The following is a 16,713-nucleotide window of genomic DNA, read 5'->3' as shown; positions in this document are numbered from 1 at the left end:
TTCTTCTTAAAAAGAGAAAGAAAAAAAGAAAGAGGAAATATTGGGTCCATCCAATCCTGAGATTGTGCTGAGAGGAAGGAGAGTTTCACCCCAGCAAGCAATTTTGCGTATAATAGACGTCTAATAGCCGTCAAAACATAGCCCAGACGTCTAGGCTAAAACGAGTCTAATTTTGGGCTGTCAGTGAAAATCTAATAGACGTCTAAACATAGCCCAAGAATAGACAATTAGACAGCTATTGAATGACTATATTTATACGTCTAATAGACGTCTAACCATAGCCCAAAAATAGACTAGTCATCAATTAGACAGCTATTAAACGACTACCGGTACATATATACGTCTAATAGACAGGCAATATGGGTCTAGGCTAAAACAAGGCTGATTTTGGGCTGTCAGTGAAAATCTAATAGACGTCTAACCATAGCCCAAGAATAGACTAGTCATCAATTACACTACATATACATGTAATAGACAACAAAATGAGACATAAGGATTCTTTTCACTCAAATATAACAGGTTCTCATAAAGGATAATCCATCCAAACTAATTGATTATAAAGGGATTTATTTAGAACAATTATATTAACAACTTAGACAACATTCAAACATAAAAATGAACAAATAAAATATTGGAAAATATGTAAAACAACTTAAGATACTAAAATTTTTAAGAATTAATTGTTAGCTTTATATCCATAACCACCACCCCCTGCTCTCCCTGGTGCTTGTTTAAAATGACCAGAAATTGCATTTTTTATTTCCCATTCAGTCGCCGAAGGAAAGTTGGTCATCACTGCGTCTGCCAAATAAGAAAAAGAAAAAAAATATTGCTCAAGAAAAGCATTGTTGACAATCATTTTTAACTAATTACAGTCATTCACTTTTGCTAGGATGCACACTAGAGCTGGCCAATATAGAGAATATAGAGGAATATAGATTGAGACTATATAATTTATATCAATATAGACAATAATTTATATCAATATTATTAATTAATAAATTAATATAAATAATTGTAAATTTTTGCCTGCATAATGGTGATGCACTAATTATATATATATATATATACACACACACACACACACACACACACACACACACACACATACATACATATACATACATATATAGACACATATATTTTAGGGGTGTAACGATACACGTATTGAACCATTCTGTACGAGGCTTTCGGTTCGATTTCAGTACGGATTTTTAAGAAGAAATGTTTGTTAGACAATTTTTCCTGCTGACCAAAATTTTTTAATTACAAATGTAGGCACGTCAAAAAGCGCGCTCATAATGTAAGAGAAATCATAACAAATCGTGACAACAATCGTGCTCTTTCAGGTAGTGACCATATAGACCTGCATTATATGACCGACTGACAGACAAGAACAGTTTGACTTAAAAATATCAAAATTGAAACTACTTCAGAAACAAAGACCTCTTAAATTCTTAACATCTTAAATTCCCTTAAGGTAAGCTAAAACATACCAAAATTTAATTTCAAAGTGAACTATCTCTATAAATCATTCTTTATCACTTACTCATATAACTCTAATGAACATAAAAAGATACTTATAGGGGTAGTTCACTTAAAAAAAAAAATCATGTAAGCATTTACTCACTTTCACTTGGTTTCAAACCTGTATGGCTTTCTTCTGTTGAACACACACACAAAAAATATATTTTGAAGAATGTTGGTAACAAGACATTTAATGGTAGTCAGTGACAAGTGTTCTGTATATTCAATTGCTGTACTTTGTTGACTGATTGCTGCAATAAACAGTGTCTTTAAATCGGATAAAGTGGATTACATCACTCCAGTTCTGAGGTTTTTACACTGGCTATCTGTCTGTCAAAGAATTCATATCAAAATACTACAGCTGGTTATTAAATTAATTAACATTTTAAGGCCAAAGTCAATTTCTAATCTTCTGATGCATTATGAACCATCCAGAGCAGACCTCTCAGGTCATCTGGGACAGTAGCCAGCTACTTTTATATCCCCAAAGTCAAAACAAAACATGGAGAAGCAGCATTCAGTTTTTATGCACCATATCTGAAACAAATTCACTGAAAACTGAATGTATGCTGCATATTTTAATTCTTTTAAATCAAGTTTAAAGACTTTACTGTTTGCCACTACCTTTTATTAATTGGAAAGGAATTTTTATAATATCTTTTCATGTTGCACTATGTTGCTGTCAAGTTTTATGTAAAGTACTTTGAAAATTTGCATTAAATCAAAAACTATTATTTCTTACTCTAATCTAAAAACAAAAATATATTGGCATCTTTAATAATAATAAAAAAAATAGTAATGATAATATTCATAGTTTCATGCCACCTTGAATTTAGATACATTTTAGATTAAGGGCACACAGTTGCAATAACACGTGTGCAGGTAACGTTAACTTGTTGGAGAAAAATAGTACTCTGCAATGGTAGCCTATAATGTTAAAATGTCACGGTTTCTACACATTTTAACAACTAACTAATTTAAACAATGAACATAACAAAAATAACACGCATACTTACAAGAGCGAAGTTGAAATTTGAAGGTTTTCAGAGTGTTGCTCGCCCGTTGCTCTCTGACAGCATCCTCGTGTAAAATAAAATTGAAAATGGCAGAAATGTTTATCGCGAGATCTGGCTAAAGTGATCTAGTCGCGCAATGCCAGTAGTCCCAGTAGTCATGTCTCAGTAGTGTCGATTGAGAAATGCCATTGCATTTGATTTAATTTGAAATGATAGACAGTCATATCGTAGATTGTGTATATGTTATGTTTATGTGTGACAGCATACATTAAGCTGTGTGAGCGAAAACATTTTTAAGACTAATATTCTTATACTAGCTCGCTGGTCTGAATCAGGGCTATAGCCAAGCCGTCCGTAGACCAGATTGCTTTGATTTCGCCAGGTGGGCTAAAGCAGACCGCATATAGCCCGTCCAATTCGGAGCTAAATAGTGACTACAGATCGACCATGTCGTGAAATGACACATTGAACCTTGTAGATATCATTACCAATGCGAACGTGATGAAATATAAACCATTTCATGCACTGCCTGGCAAAAAAAACTACAATTAATCAGTTTTGACTAAAAGTGGGCTACAATAGCCGGGTCTGAATACGAGCTAAATCGTGGCTACGCACAGCCTACACATATAACATGTAAAATAAAGCAAACCAAACAACTTGTAATCACAGTTGACTTTGCTTACATGATGGAATATCATAAATCTCACAAGTTATTTTGGAAAAAAATACATTTATCCAGATTAAATGTTATTTGGGCTAAAAGTGGGTTAGGCTACACATAGCCGGACTATATCGGGTCTATATTTAACCCAGACGTTGAAATGACGGCTATTGCTTGCTGGGAGGCTTCAGTGCTTTTAAATGCCTTGAGAGCTTCGCCGGTGTATGGAGAGGGATTGTGGACGAGGTAGATATAAATATCAGCAAACTTTAGTGGAGTCAGCAGTTCGTTTGGCAGTAAATAAGGATCTATACCTAAAGTATCTATTTTATTTAAATACCGTTGCTTTTCGTCTGTAGTGAGGTGTGCTATTTTAGTGTGCAACATCTTTCCAATCACACCAGGGAGAGGCTACTCAATTTAACTCAAAGGTCCTAAAGATGGCGGCCACAACAAAAAAAAATCACGTGACTGAAACCCATGAATAGATAAACTCATCTTTCAGGCATTAGGCCGACCAGGTTGACACATTTCAGCGTGAGAAATCGGGGGTGTGGCGTGTGAAACCAATCCAACAGAACGGCCAGCCTGAGCGGACATGCAATTACGACCCGAACTCATCTAAAAAGTAGTGTTGAGAAATATTTTGGGTTCTACACCGAAGATGGTAAAGTAACCGTTAAAGCAACGCGCTGTATAGCAACGCGCTGTTTTTTATGGCAACGGTGTGTTATAGTTCGCAGCGGTCTGTTATCAAGAAATAACAGAGCGCATTCTACATTGGAATTCAGCCAAGCCATGTAATAATTGCCAATAATGCGCAGATGGCTGATTCAGTGGAATGGTTCTGTCTGAAACCATACTGTTGAGGGTGTATATACTGATGTGTTTCTAAATATTGAGTTAGCTGTTCTGAAACTATTTTTTCTAGTATTTTTGACATTACTGGAAGTGGAACTAGACTTATTGGTCGATAGTAACAGTGCCTTTTTCCAAGTATCTGGAAATATTCCAGTTTTAATAGAGACATTTATAATGTGGGTCAAAGGTTGAATGATAATTTGAGCATATTTTTTGAGGAAAGTTGCGTCTATGTTGTACTTGTCTTTGGATAAATTGGTATTCAGGTCTGAAATAGCTTTCAATACAATGCCTGATCCACTTCTCTAATTTTAAAGGAATTCTCATTTGCTGATGACAATACGTTTAAGTTGCTACTATTGGGCTCGCCATCTAAAAAATTAGAAGCAAGATCTTGTACGGAATTAATAAAAAAAATGTATTAAAAGCATTAGCAACTTGGACAGAGTCTAATATGTTTTTTCCTTCACATTTTAGTTCATATGAATTATTTGTATTTGCATTAGGTTTAATTAGACTGTTTATTTGTTTCCACATTGCTTTACAATTTCCTTTAGCTTCAGTTAGAATTTTCATATAATAGTTTGCTTTTAAGTTGTGCAATTCTTTTACTACTTGATTTCGTAAACCTTTAAATAACATCAGATCTGTGTCATATCTGGTTTTTAGAGCAAAATCTCTTTTTTTAATTAACTGTCGTACTGCATCACTTACCCATGGAAGCTGTACTTTTCTTTGTGGCCTTTTACATTGTTTTAAGAACTTATTTAAAATGTTACTCATTGTAGAAGTAAATATATCACAACACTCGTTCACTTGACTATGTTGTGAGACTTCATCCCAATTAGTGTTTGCTAACTCATTCTCAAATTTAATAAGATCCTTGCGGGGAATTATTAACTTGGTTGCCTTTCGGTCATATTTATATTCATTTAGACGTTTTTTTGAGAGTTTTTCTGGAAATTAATATCATGTTATGATTTGATAAGCCACACACCAGATTGTATGTTTTTAAGACTCTTTCCGGATTATTTGAGAAAGCTAAATCTATTGCTGTCTGTGATGGTTTTGTCAAGCGAGTGGGTCCATTTACAAATTGATGAAAGTCATATTTTGATGTTAGTTCTTTGAGTTGTTTCCTACTGGATTTATTTAACCAATTAACATTAGTATCTCCATAAATAAGCACCTCACTCTTCAGTTTAAAAGATTTGAGAATTTTTTCCAAATTTTGATAAAAAGTTTGTAGGCAACTACATGGTGGATTATACACCACAAGGATGTTAAACATCATGCGTGAGGATAGAGCCACATTTACACATAGACTTTCAATTGATAGAGATTCATCTAATTGGACTTCCTTGGTCTTAAAGGAGTCTTTAATGTAAACCAGAACTCCTCCTCCTCTACCAGTAACCCTGTCCTTTCTTTAGCACTTATATCCAGGCACATCTATCATTGAGGTGGGGATTTTGTCATGCATCCATGCACAAATAATCAAGATTTTTTGTGCACACAGGCATACAGGTGGATACAGGCTTCTAATATTTAAATGCCCTCCCAAAATACCCTTAGGCTTTACTGTAGGATCCCAGATTATTTTCGCATGATTTACTGTCTGGAAAAATAAATATTGTCTCTGCTTTATTATTGCTTGTGACTGCAGATTTTTATATTGTCAATAGTGTCCCTGTGTGTTCGCTTATACTTGACTTTATGAGTTGTATTGACTTTACTCTTAGTATAGTCAGTCTTACGGTTAGGAGCGCCTCTGGATCCTTGCACACTAGATAGAAGGATCTAGATGCATTACTAGATAGACCTCACTGTTATTCTAATAATATAATTTGTAATTTAAATATTTGAAAAATTTAAATTTAAAGCATTTTCACTAGTGGCCTCAGACTTTTGGACCTCACTGTATAAATATCAGATCGGATCATAAGCCAATCAGGACACGGTACGTTTACACCTGTCCACATCAAGTGGCTTCTGTATCTGGATAACAGATTGGATCTCGCATTCCCGCGAGAAAAAAAAAAAAAAAAAAAAAAAAGGATGGCTCCAGTGCAGAGTCGACCTGAAGTGGGGTTTTTTTTTAAAAAAAACAGTTTTCAGTCGGGGTACATTTTACAAATCTCGCAAAATGAGGAGGATGAAGAGGCTGCAAGTAGGCTACTAATAATGTGAATAGATGCCATAATGGAAACGGTACAGAGAAACGTATGGGAAAAATGTCTTTACAGAAAATGAATGGTTCTGCAACTTTCGGGTGTGAACTGCGAAGGCAAACATTTCTGTAAATTTGCAATGTAGCCAACATGTACTTCGCACTCAACTGTATCACAAAACCACACAGCTCTCAGTTCCGGAGAGAGGAGAGGGAATAATGACAGTGGGCGGGTTTTGTGTGACGTCCACCTGTGAATGCAGACACGATGGCTGGATTGCGTTTACATTACACTGAGATCCAATGTTTTGAATCCCAACAGGAGTGCCAAATTTCGACTCCCTGACAAATTATTAGCCCCCTAGTTGAACCCCACTAACCCCACTGCAAATCCTAAATTTAGTACCATAAATAATCCGAAAACCTAGTGATAATCTGGCGAGGTTCAGAATTCAGCACAACACCTGGATGTGATTTTTTTTCAGCTTTTTGTTAAAAATGTATAGCTTTTTTTTATGAGATGATGAAAGAGAGGGCATGCAGCTAGAATAAAATGTTTTGTTGTTGTTGTTGTTTAAAAGCAGAGGCTCTTCTTTATTTTGACATTTTTTGTTCAGATGTTCATACAACAAAACATTCTGTGGGCCATGAAAGTATTGTGAAAGTGATCAAAAATGCTACCGTTGAGAGTGTCATCAGCAGCACCTGGGGCCGGATTCACAACATTCTTAAGAATAAAATTCCTCTTAACTTCCTTTCTTCTTCTAAAATTTCCCTTTCATTTTCTACCTTAGGAAAAAGGATATGAATATTTTGCATTCTCAAACTTCTTCCTTATTAAGAAGATTTTCATGAATCCAGCCCCAGCCTGTTCTTTGGGTAGGTCAACTAGAATGTCTCTTTACACAACATTCAATGCTTCTAAAATCAAGATGTTGTTCTAAGGTTGTGTTCACACTTGTAGTTCAGTTCTCTTGGTTCGGACCAAAAAAAGAAAATTATACATTAGTCCTGGTTCACTTTTAATACTGAACCTAGATACAAAACAAAAAACAAGAAAAGGCTTTTTTGACGTATATTTTGCGACAGAACTTGTCGAACATCCAAACCAATGCTGTGCTCTGGGCTAAATGCTCTCGCTATGTATGACTCAGCCTGGTTTCTCTCAAGGTTTTTTTCTCCTTTCTGTCTCTTGATGAAGTTTTAGTTCCTTGCCACTGTCGCCTCATGGCTTCGACATCAACATCGCCTCTGACTGGAACATTTTTTTTAGACTTGTTCATCATATTCTATCCTCGAGTGGAGGCCCTCCTGTCAGGTGTAAAAAATATATATATATTTTTTTCTTTGAAAATGTAATTAGGTAATTAATTTTTCAGTTGAAATTGAACTCAGACTCGAGTAAAGTACAAATACCCCAAAATAATACTTCCATGTTATGTCAAACAGTGTTGAATCATTTTAAATGTATTGTATTATTTAAGCTGGACGATGACATTGTTTTCTCCAGAGCTGCTGTATAGATAAATGAACTAAATTTATAACTAATATTTTTTACAACGGAGATGAATCAACACTGAACTGACTTCAGCTGAGCAATGACAGTATTTTCTTCTAGAGCTACTGTGTTTTCCTGTTATCACTGTAAAGTTGCTTTGAAACAATCTGTATTGTAAAAAGCACTATATAAATAAAGGTGACTTGACTTGACTTGACTTGACTTGACGAACATATGATGGTATACGATGGAGCTGAGGACTCATGAAGAGCTTAAAGGAGTCAAATCAGCGTCAGGAACCCCTCCGTCACACATACAAATGAAGATCTGCTGCAAGAATACTTTACTTCTTAAAGGGCATCATTATGATATTTCAAAGGGTCCTGATTTCATTTTGGAGATCTCAGGTCTCTTACAACAGGTTTACATGCATCAGAGGTAAAAAAAATAATAAAAAAACACTTTAATTTTCTCATTGCACATCACCATGTTTTTCAATGATTCTTAAACGACTTGACGGATGAATCAATCTCTCTAAATCTTTCCTTTCCACAAGCCTACTGTGCTCTGATTGGCCAGATGGCCAGGTCTGTTGTGATTGGTCTACCAGTCACAGCACGTGTCGGAAGCTAAACGCCCATTACGGTAACTGAATTTCAGCTCCTGAGGCTTCCTAAAGCTCAGCGATGGTACACACTGTAAAGACAGTAACAACGGAGTCAAATTTCCCATATCAATCCGAGCGCGGGTCTGATGATGTAACAAGAAGAACTAGTTATTGAACCCGAACCTCCATCGCAAGGACGACTTGAGCAGGACATTTCTCAGTGATACGCTACTCAGTTTGAAGTACATTAAGAGATGTTTTAACTGTAATTCCTCACCATCAGCATTAACAAGTATATGTCCATCAACACACCGGTGTATGTTTCTAATTTCCTGCTGTGCACATGCGGAACTGTATCATTAACAGCACATACGTTAGCTGAGCATTAATGTGAATGACTGATGTAACATCAAAGTTTGTAAAACAAATCTTGCTCCATCTTTTATCATTAATCAAATTAGTAAGAAAGACAGACAATCTGCATTAATAGATACAGTTTTAGGTAATAGTGGCACACAGCTGATTAGCAGAAACATTTTATTAAGACAGTAATAACGTGAGTTTGCCGGTTAGCCGGAGACCTACACAATTTAAAACACAAAATAAAGTATTTTGCACACCCGGTAGAAAATATATAGGCTACATCAATAATTAATTATACAGGTTGTGATTCTGAGGATCAACTGGTCCAAATAAACTGGGTACTGACCAGTCTTTCAAGAGCAAGCGTTTTGTAAATGAGAAGCAGTCTCATTTTGAGAATTTGAGAAGCAGTCGTCAGTAAAATGACGTGTTTGAGGGCGGGTCAAGCTGTTCGCGGGTGGACAAGGTACAACATAGGCGGGCATTATGCAAATGTATTTTCTAGAGATGTAGAACCGTAACAAAGTGGGATTCGAATTACAGACGACTCGTTTTGGTGTTCATGCAGAGTCAACTCTTTCTTTTGAGAGACAATAACTTTATTTATCGTGCACTTTCATTTTAACTTTGCAGATTGTTTACATTCAGAGAGAGCTATATTACACACTGCATGAAAGGTAATATTCGAAAAACCATAATGGGGCACTTTAATACAACACGTAAATCAACATAGTGAAGCATGAGCATGAGCCCCGTCTGATTGGTCGTGGCGGCGGTGTTGCAACAATCTATAGAGATATTCTCAATGTTTCTCAGAAAACAAGTTATAAGTTTATTTTGTTTGAAGTACTTGTACTAAATGTTACGCTCTTAGATGTTAGAAAAAAATCCATATTATCTCTAGCCTTGGCTACCGTATATAGACCGCCTGGGCCTTATGCTGATTTCCTAAAAGAGTTTGCAGATTTTCTCTCAGATCTATTGGTCAATGTCGATAAAGCATTAATTGTTGGAGATTTTAACATACACGTAGATAATTCAAATGATGCGTTAGGGGCTGCGTTTATAGATTTATTAAATTCCTTTGGGGTCAAGCAAAATGTCACCGGACCAACTCATCGTCTTAATCATACACTCGATTTAATTATATCATATGGAACCGATCCAACCGATATAGATATCATTCCACAAAGTGATGATGTCACTGACCATTACTTGGTAACTTGCATATTACGTACTGCTGTAATATGTCATGCTGCACCGCATTATCGACCAGGCAGATCAATCCTTCCATCCACCATAGATAATTTCTCAAATTGCTTATCTAATCTGTCTCAGCTGCTGCCTGAACCCAAACAAACAGATGAACTAGAAGAACTAACTAGCACTATGAGCACCATTCTCTCTAGAACATTGGATGTTGTTGCACCCATTAAATTAAAAAAGGTCAGAGAGAAAATTAAAGCACCATGGTACAATAATACTACGCATGTTCTAAAGAGAGAAACCCGTAATTTAGAGCGTAAATGGAAACAAACTAATTTAGAGGTCTTTAGAATCGCGTGGAAAGACAGTATGTCACGTTATAAAAAGGCCCTAAAAGCTGCCAGGACTGAGCACCTCCGCAAACTAATAGAAAATAACCAAAACAATCCAAGGTTCAAGTATAAGGTTCAAGTATAAGGTTCAATCCAAGTATAAGGTTGTAATAAACAATCCAATCCAACAATCCACAAATTTAACACCGTGGCTAGACTAACAAATAAACAGACGTCACCCGAACAAAATATCCCGTTACAGTTTAGTAGTAATGATTTCATGAACTTCTTCACTGAAAAAATAGAAAACATCAGAACCACAATTGTAAACGTTCAATCCTCAATCGTGCCTTATAATTCAGCCTCAATTATCCCCCCGCAAGAACAATTACAGTGCTTTACAACTATAGAACAAAAAGAGTTAAATAAACTTATCACTTCATCTAAAACAACAACATGTTTATTAGATCCTATACCAACTAAACTACTGAAAGAAGTGTTACCTGTAGTGGAAGAGCCTCTCCTCAATATTATTAACTCATCTTTATCTTTAGGTCATGTTCCAAGAACATTTAAACTGGCAGTTATAAAACCTCTCATTAAGAAACCACAATTAGATCATAATAATCTAGCAAATTATAGACCCATTTCAAATGTTCCATTTATGTCTAAAATACTAGAAAAAGTTGTGTCCGCTCAACTGGGCTCTTTCTTGCAAGAAAATTATATCTATGAAAAGTTTCAGTCAGGATTCAGGCCGCATCATAGCACTGAAACTGCGCTCGTTAAAATCACAAATGATTTACTTTTAGCTTCTGACCAAGGCTGTATCTCAATACTAGTTTTACTTGATCTAAGTGCTGCGTTCGATACTATAGATCACACAATACTCTTAGATCGACTACAAAATTATACTGGTGTTCAAGGACAAGCATTAAGCTGGTTTAGATCATACTTATCTGACCGCTACCATTTTGTCTATTTGAATGGAGAAAAATCGATCATAACTTCAGTAAACTATGGAGTGCCGCAGGGATCTGTGTTGGGCCCTCTATTATTCTCAATATATATGATGCCACTTGCAGACATGGGCAGTATTTCAATTAAATGTATTTTAAATACGTATTTAATTACTTTAGTGTATTTTGTAATTTGTATTTTGCAGGTGTGGAAAAAATAAAATGTAGTTTGTAACAAAATATTTTGAGGGAGTGTATTTAGAGTATTTCAAATACTTAAATACTTAAGAAAAATCACCATATGCTTATCACCATAGTAAACGATTTTGCCATATTTTCGGTCTGATGTTGGCAATGGCAATGTCCAGGTTAGATGCACGAAAATCACGTGACACCCTGTAGACCGGGCTCCCTCCAAGAAGTGAATGAGTTTTGAACACAGGAGAAGAAGTGGCGCTGCTCCTCTTAAAAACGGCATTAAAGGGTTAGTTCACCCAAAAATGAAAATTCTGTCAGTAATTACTCTCCCTCATGTTGTTCCAACCCCGTAAGACCTTCGTTCATCTTCGGAACACAAATTAAGATATTTTTGATTAAATCTGAGAGCTGATCACTCCTCCATAGGCTTCTAAGACATTGCATTGTTGGACTTGCTGGCCCAAAAAATGTATTAAAGACATCATTAATATAGTCCAAGTGACTACAGTGGCTCAATCTCAAAAAGTTTATAAAAAAGTTTATAAAGCGACGAGAATACTTTTTGTGCGCAAAAAAACAACAAAAATAACGACTTTATTCCACTTTTCATTTCCTTCTCTCTAGGCCTCGAGTTTTTCCACGTAGTATAACTGCGCAGCGCGTCTGTGTTGCACGTCACACGTAGGCTCACTATTGGCCGACGCTGGTCATGTGTGTGATGCATGTGACGTGCAACACAGACCCGCTGCGCTAAAACACTACGTGAAATAACTCGAGGCCCAGAGAGAAGGAAATGAATAGTGGAATAAAGTCGGGTTTTTTTTGTGCACAGAAAGTATTCTCGTCGTTTGATAAACTTAAGATTGAGCCACTGTAGTCAGTTGGACTATATTAACGATGTCTTTAAAGGTGAACTAAGTAACTTTTTTATCTTAACCGAACAGCTTCGGAGTCACTGGAATGGTTATATGACTGTTTTCGGGTTGAATGGTGGTCTTTTCGCACCCCTCGAGCGCCTGTTAAACGAAAAACCACCCTTGCAACTTTAGGCTGGCGGGTCGCCGGCCGCAGCATCAGGAAGTATCGCGTGATATCAGGTCTCGCGATGTAACAAACTGCTTTACGGCACTGCACACATACACTATCTAAACATTTATATGCTAGCCTTCTGTGTATTATACATACCTCAGTGGACATGGCTCCGTGCGTTCGCCGGGTTCTTTGAAAACAAATGCACATGACCAGCGGGAGAAGATGGGACGAGCCAACGAATTTTGACGACAGTGTTGTCAAATATCTATTCCGAAGCTGTAGGGGGAGCTCTATAGAGAAACCCGCGAACAAAAAGCGAGAAAACAGCGAAGAAATCGGCAAAGCTGCATAATGCAGCTTTAATACATTTTCTGGGCCAGCAAGTTATAATGCCTTATGCCTATGGAGGGGTGATCCAGCTCTCAGATTTCATCAAAAATATCTTAATTTGTGTTCCGAAGATGAACGAAGGTCTTACGGGGTTGGAACAACATGAGGGTGAGTAATTACTGACAGAATTTTCATTTTTGGGTGAACTAACCCTTTAAGATTATTGTGGGAGTATTTTTGTATTTTCAAAATACTAATTACTTGTATTTTATTTAAATACATTTTTCACATCAGTATTTTGTATTTTATTTTGTTACATTTCATGCCAGTATTTGTAGTTTGTAACAAAATAGTTTTTGATGTATTTGTGCCCACCTCTGGCCACTTGGAAATATTATAAGGAAACATGGAATTAGTTTCCATTGTTATGCTGATGACACTCAAATATATATTTCATCACGGCCGGATGAAAACGCTAAATTATCCAAATTGACAGAGTGTGTTAAAGATATAAAAGATTGGATGACGCGTAATTTTCTTTTATTAAATCCAGACAAGACAGAGGTAATACTTATCGGTTCAAAAAACCGCCCACAGAACCTCTCACAATACAACTTTGGCATCATAGGATGTCCTGTTACTTTATCCTCTACAGTAAAAGACCTGGGTGTTGTACTCGATTGTAACCTGTCTTTTGAAAATCATATTTCATATGTTACAAAAACAGCCTTTTTCCACCTTAGAAACATTGCTAAGCTACGTAATATGCTATCAGTTTCTGATGCAGAAAAGTTAGTTCATGCATTCATGACCTCGAGACTAGATTACTGTAATGCTTTATTAGCTGGTTGTCCTGCATCCTCAATAAACAAGCTACAGTTAGTCCAAAATGCAGCCGCTAGAGTTCTTACTAGATCAAGAAAATATGATCATATAACACCGATTTTATCATCACTGCATTGGTTACCTATAAAGTTCTGTATTAATACAAGGTATTGCTACTGACTTATAAAGCCCTAAACGGCTTAGCTCCAGTCTATTTAACGGATCTTCTATCGCCCTATAATCCATCGCGCTCTTTAAGATCAATAAATTCGAGGCTTTTGGTCATACCTAGGATATCCAGATCAACCAAAGGAGGGAGAGCATTTTCACATTTGGCTCCAAAACTCTGGAATAGTCTTCCTGATACTGTTCGTTGCTCGGACTCGCTCTCCCAGTTTAAAACTAGATTAAAGACGCATCTTTTCGGCCAGGCATTCATATAATATTTTTAATCTTACAGTTCAAACTACAATCCGGCCTCTAGTTCATAAATGCCAGAGGAGAACTGGCCCCGACTGAGCCTGGGTTCTCCCAAGGTTTTTTTTTTTCTCCATTAGGTCACCTGATGGAGTTTTAGGACACCATTAGGTCACTTGATGGAGTTTTTTCGGTTCCTTGCCACTGTTGCCTTTGGCTTGCTCAGTTGGGGATATTTTGGGGATATTTAATTTTATTTTATCAATCAATAAATTCCACTAGAAACAAACCTTGTTGTATTATCAAGTCTCACGCATTGGCCGTGAGACACACGCAATTTAACCAGTTCACACGCTCACACGCCACACTGTGTATTTCTCACGCTGAAAAGGCAATGCCAACCAAGTTGTCCTGCAAGCTTTATATATAACGTTGTATACGAGGCGCAGGCACACAAAGTGAAGTTTCCTGCCGCCAACACGTATCTCGGCCAGATTGCGTTAGATGCGCGAACACACAGAAGTTGACGGAACATTCTCGGCCACCGTACGTTCATTACTAGGTAACCAACAACATTGCGCGAACAAGGTAAGTTGGAAGAAAGCTCGTCTAACATTTTTAGGCTAGAACATTTAATATATAGCCCATCGTATACATTATTATTGATGCAGTCAAAAACTCTACAACTACTTTGCAACCAGGCCAGAAGCTTTGGCTCAGTTTGGCTAGCTTACGTTATTTGAAACTAAGGGAAACGTTAGTGGGTATGGGAAGGAATGAAGATGTATTTCTTAATTTTATTTTAAATTATATATTATACTGTATTAATAGTCTTTCTAGTTACATTATGGCTACATGTATTAAAGCAGAGTGCTCTGGGTAATATTTTATCCTGTCAAAACATACATTAATCATTGCCATTGCATTTGTATTTTTCAAAGATGTCAGGGAAAAAGCAAAAATATATTTTACCATTTGAGATAATAATTAGCATTGTACCAGAGTTTTTATAAGTTCAAGAAAATGATAATATTATTCATGACTCAAAAATGTATATTAGAAAAAGAAAAAAACACTATAATAAAATGTATACTACAACAAACATAATAAAAAAAAGTATGTTTAAACTAGTGCTGTCAAATCGATTAATCACATCTAACATAAAAGTTTGTGTTTATATAATATGTTTTAATACACTTGTTTTTCCAAACTGTTTGGAGCAATTTGTTATATTTTTGTAATTTTTGTATATTTGTAATTTTGAAATATAGCCTAACATTAAAGAGTATATTTGATGTGATGAATTGCTCTGTCATTTATCAGATTTACCAATTGTTATAATTTCAATTTGTGCTGGTTAATTATGAACAATGGGTAAAATTGGGGGGCGGGGACTGGTGGGGGCGGGGCTCCATTGGGGCTCCTCCCCTAATCGCATGTGATCTCACTCCAAGCTTTTTGTAAAACTTGAGAACCCTGATTTAATACTGTGAAGCTGCTTTGATACAATCTGTATTGTGAAAAGCGCTATACAAATATACTTGATTTGATTTGATTTGATTTGAGTGCCAAATTTCAACTCCCTGACAAATTATTAGCCCCCTCATTGAAGCTGCTACCTGATTGCCTAATCCTAACCCCACTGCAAATCCTAAATTTAGTACCGTAAATAATCCGAAAACCTAGTGATAATCTGGCGAGGTTCAGAATTCAGCACAACACCTGGACGTGATTTTCTCAGCTTTTTGTTAAAAATGTATAGCTTTTTTTTATGAGATTTACCCACAGTGTTGATGAAAGAGTGGGCATGCAGCTAGAATAAAATGTTTTGTTGTTGTTGTTTAAAAGCAGAGGCTCTTCTTTATTTTGATACTGTTTGTTCAGATATTCATACAACAAAACATTCTGTGGGCCATGAAAGTATTGTGAAAATGCTGTCGTTGAGGTTGTCATCAGCAGTACCTGGGGCCAGATTCACGAAACATTCTTAAAGGGATAGTTCACCCAAATCATTTACTCACCCTCAAGTTGTTCCAAACCTCTATGAGTTTCTTTGTTCTGCTGAACACAAAGGAAGATATTTGGAAGAATGTTTGTAATCAAACAGATCTCGGTCCCCATTGACTTCCATAGTAGGAAAAAATATATATGTTCTGTATAAATAAAAATCTGTTTGGTTACAAACATTCTTCCAAATATCTTCCTTTGTGTTCAGCAGAACAAAGAAACTCATACAGGTTTGGAACAACTTGAGGGTGAGTAAACGATGATAGAATTTTCATTTTTGGGTGAACTATCCCTTTAAGAATAAAATTCCTCTTAACTTTCTTCTTCTAAAATGTCCCTCTCATTTTCTACCTTAAGAACAAGGATATGAATATTTTGCATTCTCAAACTTCTTCCTTATTAAGAAGATTTTCATGAATCCAGCCCCAGGCTGTTCTTTGGGTTGGTCAACTAGAATGTCTCTTTTTACAACATTCAATGCTTCTAAAATCAAGATGTTGTTCTAAGGTTGTGTAAAGAGACATTCTAGTTGACCAATGCTTGTGTATGTTGTGTAAAATGTTGTTTAATGTTGTGTAAAAATGTCTCTTTACACAACATTAAATACTTCTAAAATCAAGATGTTGTTCTAAGGTTGTGTTCACACTTGTAGTTCGGTTCTCTTGGTTCGGACCAAAAAAAGAAAATTATACATTAGTCCT

Source organism: Abramis brama (assembly GCF_963993115.1).
Source record: "Abramis brama genome assembly, chromosome: 15".
NCBI lineage: Eukaryota > Metazoa > Chordata > Actinopteri > Cypriniformes > Leuciscidae > Abramis > Abramis brama.
Note: the sequence above shows the minus strand (reverse complement) of the source record.